This window comes from Oncorhynchus keta, chromosome 11, assembly GCF_023373465.1.
Source record: "Oncorhynchus keta strain PuntledgeMale-10-30-2019 chromosome 11, Oket_V2, whole genome shotgun sequence".
Lineage (NCBI taxonomy): Eukaryota > Metazoa > Chordata > Actinopteri > Salmoniformes > Salmonidae > Oncorhynchus > Oncorhynchus keta.
This window is the reverse complement of record NC_068431.1, coordinates 21524133-21535516: the sequence shown is the minus strand read 5'-3', so window position 1 is coordinate 21535516 and position 11384 is coordinate 21524133.

Below are 11384 nucleotides of genomic sequence, written 5' to 3'. Positions count from 1 at the left end.
TGCCAATGTCCAGTCTCTTGACAACAAGGTTGACGAAATCCGAGCAAGGGTGGCATTCCAGAGGGACATCACAGACTGCAACGTTCTCTGCTTCACGGAAACATGGCTTACTGGGAAGACGCTATCCGATGCGGTGCAGCCAACGGGTTTCTCCACGCATCGCGCCGACAGAAACAAACATCTCTCTGGTAAGAAGAGTGGCGGGGGCGTATGCCTCATGACTAACGGGACATGGTGTGATGAAGGAAACATACAGGAACTCAAATCCTTCTGTTCACCTGATTTAGAATTCCTCACAATCAAATGTAGACCGCATTATCTTCCAAGAGAATTCTCTTCGATTATAATCACAGCCGTATATATCCCCCCCCAAGCAGACACATCGATGGCTCTGAATGAACTTTATTTAACTCTTTGCAAACTGGAAACCATTTATCTGGAGGCTGCATTCATTGTAGCTGGGGATTTTAACAAAGCTAATCTGAAAACAAGACTCCCTAAATTTTATCAGCATATCGATTGCGCAACCAGGGGTGGTAAAACCTTGGATCATTGTTACTCTAACTTCCGCGACGCATATAAGGCCCTGCCCCGCCCCCTTTCGGAAAAGCTGACCACGACTCCATTTTGCTGATCCCTGCCTACAGGCAGAAGCTAAAACAAGAGGCTCCCACGCTGAGGTCTGTCCAACGCTGGTCAGACCAAGCTGACTCTACACTCCAAGACTGCTTCCATCACGTGGACTGGGACATGTTTCGTATTGCGTCAGATGAAAATATTGACGAATACGCTGATTCGGTGTGCGAGTTCATTAGAACGTGCGTTGAAGATGTCGTTCCCATAGCAACGATAAAAACATTCCCAAACCAGAAACTGTGGATTGATGGCAGCATTCGCGTGAAACTGAAAGCGCAAACCACTGCTTTTAATCAGGGCAAGGTGTCTGGGAACATGTCCGAATATAAACAATGCAGCTATTCCTCCGCAAGGCTATTAAACAAGCTAAGCGTCAGTACAGAGACAAAGTGGAATCTCAATTCAATGGCTCAGACACAAGAGGCATGTGGCAGGGTCTACAGTCAATCACGGACTACAAGAAGAAACCCAGCCCAGTCACGGACCAGGATGTCTTGCTCCCAGGCAGACAAAATAACTTTTTGCCCGCTTTGAGGACAATACAGTGCCACTGACACGGCCTGCAACGAAAACATGCGGTCTCTCCTTCACTGCAGCCGAGGTGAGTAAGACATTTAAACGTGTTAACCCTCGCAAGGCTGCAGGCCCAGACGGCATCCCCAGCCGCGCCCTCAGAGCATGCGCAGACCAGCTGGCCGGTGTGTTTACGGACATATTCAATCAATCCCTATACCAGTCTGCTGTTCCCACATGCTTCAAGAGGGCCACCATTGTTCCTGTTCCCAAGAAAGCTAAGGTAACTGAGCTAAACGACTACCGCCCCGTAGCACTCACTTCCGTCATCATGAAGTGCTTTGAGAGACTAGTCAAGGACAATATCACCTCCACCCTACCTGACACCCTAGACCCACTCCAATAGGTCCACAGACGATGCAATCTCAACCACACTGCACACTGCCCTAACCCACCTGGGCAAGAGGAATACCTATGTGAGAATGCTGTTCATCGACTACAGCTCGGCATTCAACACCATAGTACCCTCCAAGCTCGTCATAGTACCCTAGTACCCTCCAAGCTCACCATAGTACCCCTCCAAGACCCTGGGTCTCGACCCCGCCCCCGCCCTGTGCAACTGGGTACTGGACTTCCTGACGGGCCGCCCCCAGGTGGTGAGGGTAGGCAACAACATCTCCTCCCCGCTGATCCTCAACACGGGGGCCCCACAAGGGTGCGTTCTGAGCCCTCTCCTGTACTCCCTGTTCACCCACGACTGCGTGGCCACGCACGCCTCCAACTCAATCATCAAGTTTGCGGACGACACAACAGTGGTAGGCTTGATTACCAACAACGATGAGACGGCCTACAGGGAGGAGGTGAGGGCCCTCGGAGTGTGGTGTCAGGAAAATAACCTCACACTCAACGTCAACAAAACTAAGGAGATGATTGTGGACTTCAGGAAACAGCAGAGGGAACACCCCCCTATCCACATCGATGGAACAGTAGTGGAGAGGGTAGCAAGTTAAGTTCCTCGGCATACACATCACAGACAAACTGAATTGGTCCACTCACACTGACAGCGTCGTGAAGAAGGCGCAGCAGCGCCTCTTCAACCTCAGGAAGCTGAAGAAATTCGGCTTGTCACCAAAAGCACTCACAAACTTCTACAGATGCACAATCGAGAGCATCCTGGCGGGCTGTATCACCGCCTGGTACGGCAACTGCTCCGCCCTCAACCGTAAGGCTCTCCAGAGGGTAGTGAGGTCTGCACAACGCATCACCGGGGGCAAACTACCTGCCCTCCAGGACACCTACACCACCCGATGTTACAGGAAGGCCATAAAGATCATCAAGGACATCAACCACCCGAACCACTGCCTGTTCACCCCGCTCTCATCCAGAAGGCGAGGTCAGTACAGGTGCATCAAAGCTGGGACCGAGAGACTGAAAAACAGCTTCTATCTCAAGGCCATCAGACTGTTAAACAGCCACCACTAACATTGAGTGGCTGCTGCCAACACACTGTCATTGACACTGACCCAACTCCAGCCACTTTAATAATGGGAATTGATGGGAAATGATGTAAATATATCACTAGCCACTTTAAACAATGCTACCTTATATAATGTTACTTACCCTACATTATTCATCTCATATGCATATGTATATACTGTACTCTACATCATCGACTGCATCCTTATGTAATACATGTATCACTAGCCACTTTAACTATGCCACTTTGTTTACTTTGTCTACATACTCATCTCATATGTATATACTGTACTCGATACCATCTACTGTATGCTGCTCTGTACCATCACTCATTTATATATCCTTATGTACATATTCCTTATCCCCTTACACTGTGTATAAGACAGTAGTTTTGGAATTGTTAGTTAGATTACTTGTTGGTTATCACTGCATTGTCGGAACTAGAAGCACAAGCATTTCGCTACACTCACATTAACATCTGCTAACCATGTGTATGTGACAATTTTTTTTTTTTTTTGATTCGACTGGCGCTCTTTATCTGAATTTATCCATGATTTCCAGGTAATCACAACAAAACTACTTATTTTGCTCAAATAGAGATAATTAAATGGTGTTTTCTTTGAAAAGATTGGTCAGGCCAGAATACAACATTCTGTTTTCTGCATGAGTTTGGCGCTGTTTATTGCAATTTTCTGGATTGTCTTGTGATCAGAATAAAACGTAAATATTGAAGACTCATCTCTTCAGTAGGTCCTATGATTGAGTGTAGTCTGGCCCAGGAGTGTGAAGGTGAATGGAAAGGCACTGGAGCAACGAACCGCCCTTGCTGTCTCTGCCTGGCCGGTTCCCCTCTCTCCACTGGGATTCTCTGCCTCTAACCCTATTACAGGGGCTGAGTCACTGGCTTACTGATGCTCTTCCATGCCGTCCCTAGGAGGGGTGCATCACTTGAGTGATCTTCCTGTCTGGGTTGGCGCCACCCCCTTGGGTTGTGCCGTGGCGGAGATCTTTGTGGGCTATACTCGGCCTTGTCTCAGGATGGTAAGTTGGTGGTTGAAGATATCCCTCTAGTGGTGTGGGGGCTGTGCTTTGGCAAAATGGGTGGGGTTATATCCTGCCTGTCTGGCCCTGTCCGGGGGTATCATCGGATGGGGCCACAGTGTCTTCCGACCCCTCCTATCTCAGCCTCCAGTATTTACGCTGCAGTAGATTGTGTCGGGGGGCTAGGGTCAGTCTGTTATATCTGGAGTACTTCTGTCTTATCCGGTGTCCTGTGTGAATTTAAGTATGCTCTCTAATTCTTTCTCTCTCTGAGGACCTGAGCCCTAAGACTATGCCTCAGGACTACCTGGCCTGATGACTCCTTGCTGTCCCCAGTCCACCTGGCCGTGCTGCTGTCCAGTTTCAACTGTTCTGCCTGCGGCTATGGAACCCTGAACTGTTCACCGGATGTGCTACCTGTTTCAGACCTGCTGTTTTCAACTCTCTAGAGACAGCAGGTGCGGTAGAGATACTCTAAATGATCGGCTATAAAAAGCCAACTGACATTTTTTCCTGAGGTGCTGACCTGTTGCACCCTCGACAACGACTGATTATTATAATTTGACCATGATGGTCATCTATGAACATTTGAACATCTTGGCCATGTTCTGTTATAATCTCCACCTGGCACAGCCAGAAGAGGACTGGCCACCCCTCATAGCCTGGTTCCTCAAGGTTTATTCCTAGGATCTGGCCTTTCTAGAGTGGTTTTCCTAGCCACTGTGCTTCTACACCTGCATTGCTTGCTGTTTTAGTGTTTCTGTACAGCACTTTGTGACATCAGCTGATGTAAGAAGGGCTTTATAAATACATTTGAAATTTGAATGAATTATTTACCCAACTACAGCTTGAAATAGTGTTTCTTTAAAAAGATGCGCCTGGCTGACATGGACTGTTTCCTTACCTTATTCCCTTTGTGGTTATCCATGGTTGTTGGTTATTTACCAGGTAACAAGTGAAAATGAAACAAGGACCGAAGCAATAGGCTCCTTATTTTAATCAACTAGAGGGTTTCTTTGAAGAGATTGTCCATGGCTGACTTTAAAAATACATGAAGGGTTAAAGGATCCACAGAGAGGCTGATTATCTTTCTGCACATCTCTTTATGTCCAATGCTGGCTGCCATTGATATATCACAGGGGCACAACTTTGATTTTTAAAGTGGGGGGGCATAACCTGGCGAGGGTCTGGGGGAGGACTTTTTTTGGCCATCTAAAGCTACTTTCCTGCATTTCTACACAATCCAATATGTTGTATTTGTCTGTAATAAAGCCCTTTTGTGGGGAACAACTTTGATTGGCCGGGTCTGGGTGATGCCTGTGCACCTGCCTAGTCATTTGAAATCCATAAATTAGCGACTGATTAACTTATAATGAATACTGTCATGTGATATCCTCTGGGTCCACATTGGGCGTTTTGTATGTCTGTTGCGCAAAATAAATTCAATTGAAAAAAATCTGGTTGCATGTTGTTCAGTATAATTAATATCACTGTTGAGCTCTTTTTACTTGCACACAATATAGCTGGATCCACCGCCCTGCAGCACCCCAACCAAACACACCCTACTCAGCTTTAGGATCTTAGTGAAACATTCATTACTGGTTTCAGGTGTGTTAGGCCAAGGCCAGAGTGACAACACACAGGACAGCAGAGCAGCCAAGCAGCTAGGGACTGCCTAAATAGATATCTCCCCTGAGATATGTTTTCAATACAGACTTCTTTCTATTCAATGATATTGTTAATATACTGCAAAAGTTACAAGCTCAATAGACTGGTCTTCCCTGGCTGTCTGTCCCTGCTGGGACACCTGTCACCATCTGATCCTGCTTAGACATGATGAGCATAGTGTTGTGTACTGACTGCACCATGACAGTGAAGCCAGTAGAGATGTTAATTACTGTGTTTGAAAAGTGAAAAGTAGGGAATTAGCTAGGGAAACTACTGACAGATCAATAACGTTACATTGCTATACTAACTAATATAAATTCACATTGCACTGAAAAAACATTTGGCCGCTGGTTTCATAGTTTGATTCAGGTATAGTGTGATTCAGGCAAAAAATAATAGCTAGCGTTAGCCAACATTTGTCCAGCTCTCTCTCTAACGGCACATCAACTGGTGAAAGCTATCAAAGTTAATTTACGTATGTTGAAACAGGACAAAGCAAAGGATAAAAACCATTTCCATACAAACAGATTTTTAGTAATAATAACCTCATATCGCTATCTGACATAGCTAGAGGCTAGAGCTGAACTGGCTGTTAGGTAATTTAGCTACTAGCTAGCTCATGTATTAATCTCAGTGAAGAGGGGATGAAACATTAGCTAACATTACATGTTAGTTACACTAGCGAATAGCTCAGCACTGGGAATAAACACTTGCCAGCTGCATCACTGATGATAATCAGTCAACAAAAGAGTGGCCAATTTCTGCTCTGCTTGCTTTAACAAAACAAAGTGCACAACATATAGACAGCAGCTGCCTCTGATCAATTCTCCTGTGCTGGTCCAGCCACCCTTCCAGAAGCTTTGCCTTTCACACAGCCTGTCCGCCCGCTCTGCACTGTCCTCGTGGTCCTAAATCCAGACGGCTGAAAACTAAACAGCCTACCCGACCGTTCTGAGGCGTCCGAATGGTCCAAAAGCACAACCCAGTGTCTCTTCTTGTATCACATTGCAATGATAAAACTGGGAGAGACAAATGTGGAGGGGGACATGAACCCCCCCCATCACCAGTGAGTGTGCGCCCATGTTATATCATATGGTTATTATTCTTATGCTTAAGACATGCAAATGTACAGAAAATATGAACAATCCTGATGTTTTCATATACAGTTGGTCTGTTATGTCACCAAAGACCATTCTTCTAAAACTACATGAGATCCAACTGAATCAGGAGAACTTGACCTCGTAAGAATCTGACTTTCTTGGCTAGAGTTAATGAAACTAATTCAATGGGGTAAAATGTACAAGCAGACCAATAGGATAGTCACAGATTCTTAACAAATGTACTGTGCATATAAAAATATACATACTTAAATGGAATAAAAATATTGGCAGTTACATTTGGCATAATGTTTATGCTTAAGCCATGCATAGGCCTATAAACAAGCAAAGCATATGTTCCATTCTTTTCGTTACTTTGACATTAGCAAACAAAATGACCTTTCTCAGACATTGTAGATCCCCTCTAACTTGCATACAGTGCACGTGGCAAGTATTTAGACCCCTTCCCCTTTTACACATTTTGTTACATTACAGCCTTGTTCTAAAATGGAATTTAAAAAAAATCTCAATCTACACACAATAACCCATAATGATAAATCGAAAACAGGTTTAGACAATTTTGCTTATTTATAAAAAAAAACACAAAACAGTAATACCTTCTTTACACAAGTATTCAGACCCTTTTGTATGAGACTCGAAATTGAGCTTGTGCATCCTGTTTCCATTCATTGGAGTCCACCTGTTGTGAATTCAGTTGATTGAACATGATTTGGAATGGTACACACCTGTCTATATGGTTGACAGTGCATGTCAGAGCAAAAACCAAGCCATGATGTCGAAGAAATCGTCCGTAGAGCTCCAAGACAGGATTGTGTGGAGGCGCAGATCTGGGGAAGGGTACCAAAACATTTATGCAGCATTGAAGGTCCCCAAGAAAACAGTGGCTTCCATCATTCTTAAATGGAAAGCTTTTGGAACCACCAAGACTCTTCCTAGAGCTGGCTGCCCAGCCAAACTGAGCAATTGTGGGAGAAGGGCCTTGGTCAGGGAGGTGAGAACAAGATGGTCACTCTGACAGAGCTCCAGAGATCTTCTATGGCGATGGGAAAACTTTCCAGAAGGACAACCATCTCTACATCACTCCACCAATCAGGCCTTTATGGTAGAATGGCCAGACGGAAGCCACTCCTCAGAAAAATGCACATGACAGCCCTCTTGGAATTTGCCAAAAGGAACCTAAAGGACTCTTAGACCATGAGAAACAAGATTCTCTGTTCTGATGAAACCAAGATTGAACTCTTTGGCCTGAATGCCAAGCATCACATCTGGAAGAAACGTGGCACCATCCCTACTGTGAAGCATGGTGGTGGCAGCATCTTGCTGTGGGGATGTTTTTCAGCAGCAGGAACTGGGAGACTAGTCAGGATCGAGGGAAAGGTGAACGGAGCAAAGTACAGAGAGATCCTTGAGGAAAACCTGCTCCAGAGCGCTCAGGACCTCAGACTTGGGCAAAGGTTCACCATCCAAGAGGACAACGTCCCCAAGCACACAGGACAACACAGAAGTGGCTTCAGGACTAGTCTCTGAATGTCCTATAGTGGCCCAGCCAGAGCCTGGACTTGAACCCGATTGATCTCTGGAGAGACCTGAAAATATCTGTCAAGCAATGCTCCACATCCAACCTGATAGAGCTTGAGGATCTGCAGAGAAGAATGAGAAAAACTCCCCAGATAAAGGTGTGCCAAGCTTGTAGTGTCACCCAAGACTCAAAGCTGTAATCGCTGCCAAATGTTCATCAACAAAGTACTGAGTAAAGGGTCTGAATACATTTGTAAATGTATTTCAGTTTATAGTTTTTATTTTTGATACATTTTCAAAATATTCTAAAACCTGTTTTTGCATTGTGATTATGGGGTATTGTGTGTATTGATGTGTATTGATGACGCAACAAAACAATTGCTGGCCTTCTAGGCAGAGTTGCAAAGAAAAAGCCATATATCAGACTGGCCAATAAAAATAAAAGATTAAAATGGGCAAAAGAACACAGATACTGGACAGAGGAACTCCCAGAGTCACCTCTTCACTGTTGACGTTGAGACTGGTGATTTGCGGGTACTATTTTTAATGAAGCTGCCAGTTGAGGACTTGAGGCATCCGTTTCTCAAACTAGACACTCTAATGTACTTGTCCTATTGCTCAGTTGTGCACCGGGGCCTCCCACTCCTCTTTCTATTCTGGTTAGGGACAGTTTGCGCTGTTCTGTGAAGGGAGTAGTACACAGCATTGTACGAGATCTTCAGTTTCTTGGCAATTTCTCACATGGATAGCCTTAATTTCTCAGAACAAGAATAGACTGACGAGTTTCAGAAGAAAGTCTGTATCTGACCATTTTGAGCCTGTAATCGAACCCACAAATGATGATGCTCCAGATACTCAACTATTCTTAATAAGGCCAGTTTTATTGCTTCTGTAATCAGGACAACAGTTTTCAGCTGTGCTAACAATTGCAAAAGGGTTTTCTAATGATCAACTAGCCTTTTAAAATTAGAAATTTGGATAGCTACAGACATACAGAAATAGTCATGTTGCGTTAATATTTTTGTTCAGTATAGATAATATGAAACTGAAGGCCAATCCATACTTGCACTGTGGAACCACCGGTGGCAGTTATCACAGTCATTCATAAATCGAAAAAAGGGGCCATTGAAGAAACCATGTGTACCCAAGTCATATTTTCACATCTTTATAGGAGACTACAGTGTTACTGAAGTATGTTGTTTAAATGTAATCTTACACATATAGTTTCTATTGTTCGACCAGGTGAGGCTCTTTCTCCCCATACACCCTGCACACACTGTAGATTGTCTCTGTGGATAGAGACATAGTGGGGCAAAAAAGTATTTAGTCAGCCACCAATTGTGCAAGTTCTCCCACTTAAAAAGATGAGAGGCCTGTAATTTATCATAATAAATACACTTCAACTATGACAGACAAAATGAGAAGAAAATAATATTGTAGGATTTTTAATGAATTAATTTGCAAATTATGGTAGAAAATAAGTATTTGGTCACCTACAAACAAGCAAGATTTCTGGCTCTCACAGACCTGTAACAACTTCTTTAAGAGGCTCCTCTGTCCTCCACTCGTTACCTGTATTAATGGCACCTGTTTGAACTTGCTATCCGTATAAAAGACACCTGTCCACAACCTCAAACAGTCACACTCCAAACTCCACTATGGCCAAGACCAAAGAGCTCTCAAAGGACACCAGAAACTAAATTGTAGACCTGCACCAGGCTGGGAAGACTGAATCTGCAATAGGTAAGCAGCTTGGTTTGAAGAAATCAACTGTGGGAGCAATTATTAGGAAATGGAAGACATACAAGACCACTGATAATCTCCCTCGATCTGGGGCTCCACGCAAGATCTCACCCCGTGGGGTCAATGATCACAAGAACGGTGAGCAAAAATCCCAGAACCAGACGGGGGGACCTAGTAAATGACCTGCAGAGAGCTGGGACCAAGGTAACAAAGCCTACCATCAGTAACACACTACGCCGCCAGGGACTCAAATCCTGCAGTGCCAGACATGTCCCCCTGCTTAAGCCAGTACATGTCCAGGGCCGTCTGAAGTTTGCTAGAGAGCATTTGATCCAGAAGAAGATTGGGAGAATGTCATATGGTCAGATGAAACCAAAATATAACTTTTTGGTAAAAACTCAACTCGTCGTGTTTATAGGACAAAGAATGCTGAGTTGAATCCAAAGAACAACATACCTACTGTGAAGCATGGGGGTGGAAACATCATGCTTTGGGGCTGTTTTTTCTGCAAAGGGACCAGGACGACTGATCCGTGTAAAGAAGGAATGGGGCCATGTATCGTGAGATTTTGAGTGAAAACCTCCTTCCATCAGCAAAGGCATTGAATATGAAACGTGGCTGGTTCTTTCAGCATGACAATGATCCCAAACACACCGCCCGGGCAACGAAGGAGTGGCTTCGTAAGAAGCATTTCAAGGTCATGGAGTGGCCTAGCCAGTCTCCAGATCTCAACCCCATAGAAAATCTTTGGGGGGAGTTGAAAGTCCGTATTGCCCAGCAACAGCCCCAAAACATCACTGCTCTAGAGGAGATCTGCATGGAGGAATGGGCCAAAATACCAGCAACAGTGTGTGAAAACCTTGTGAAGACTTACAGAAAACGTTTGACCTCTGTCATTGCCAACAAAGGGTATAAAACAAAGTATTGAGATAAACTTTTGTTATTGACCAAATACTTATTTCCCACCATAATTTGCAAATAAATTCATAAAAAATCCTACAATGTGATTTTCTGGATATCTTTTTCTAATTTTGTCTGTCATAGTTGAAGTGTACCTATGATGAAAATTACAGGCCTCTCCCATCTTTTAAGTGGGAGAACTTGCACAATTGGTGGCTGACTAAATACTTTTTTGCCCCACTGTATTTCGTAATACCAGTCGCATACCCTACAAGCTGTAACCTAGGAGGGTAGTCAAACTGCCCATATCACCCAAGTCATAAGAACAAATGTCTATTTAAAACACTAGTTAAGTTTATAAGGGCTCTGGGTACTTGATAACATCATGTCATGTTTTCTCATTGTGTCCCTTTAAAATATTCAGACTATTTCTTAATTTCTTGTGGGCAGATGTACGAAAAGTTGTCCGGAGGCCAGCGCTCACGGATGATTCCGAATAGTTTCCGAGATAACTATGACCTAATACAGACTGTCAGCACAGTCAATTAATTATCCCTGATGACATTCAAAGTGAAGAGGCAATTTCCCATGTAACAGGATGCAGCCACATGCACTCCCATGCTGCAAACATCACATACAATTTTAAAACAGCTATAGTTCTCAAACCCATGATTTCTTTCAATTGGTTCTTAACCATCTTAAAGATAGAATTCGCAGTATGGTGAAACAGCACCACTGTCCGCCCCACGGCCATTGTTTCGTTGACGAAGC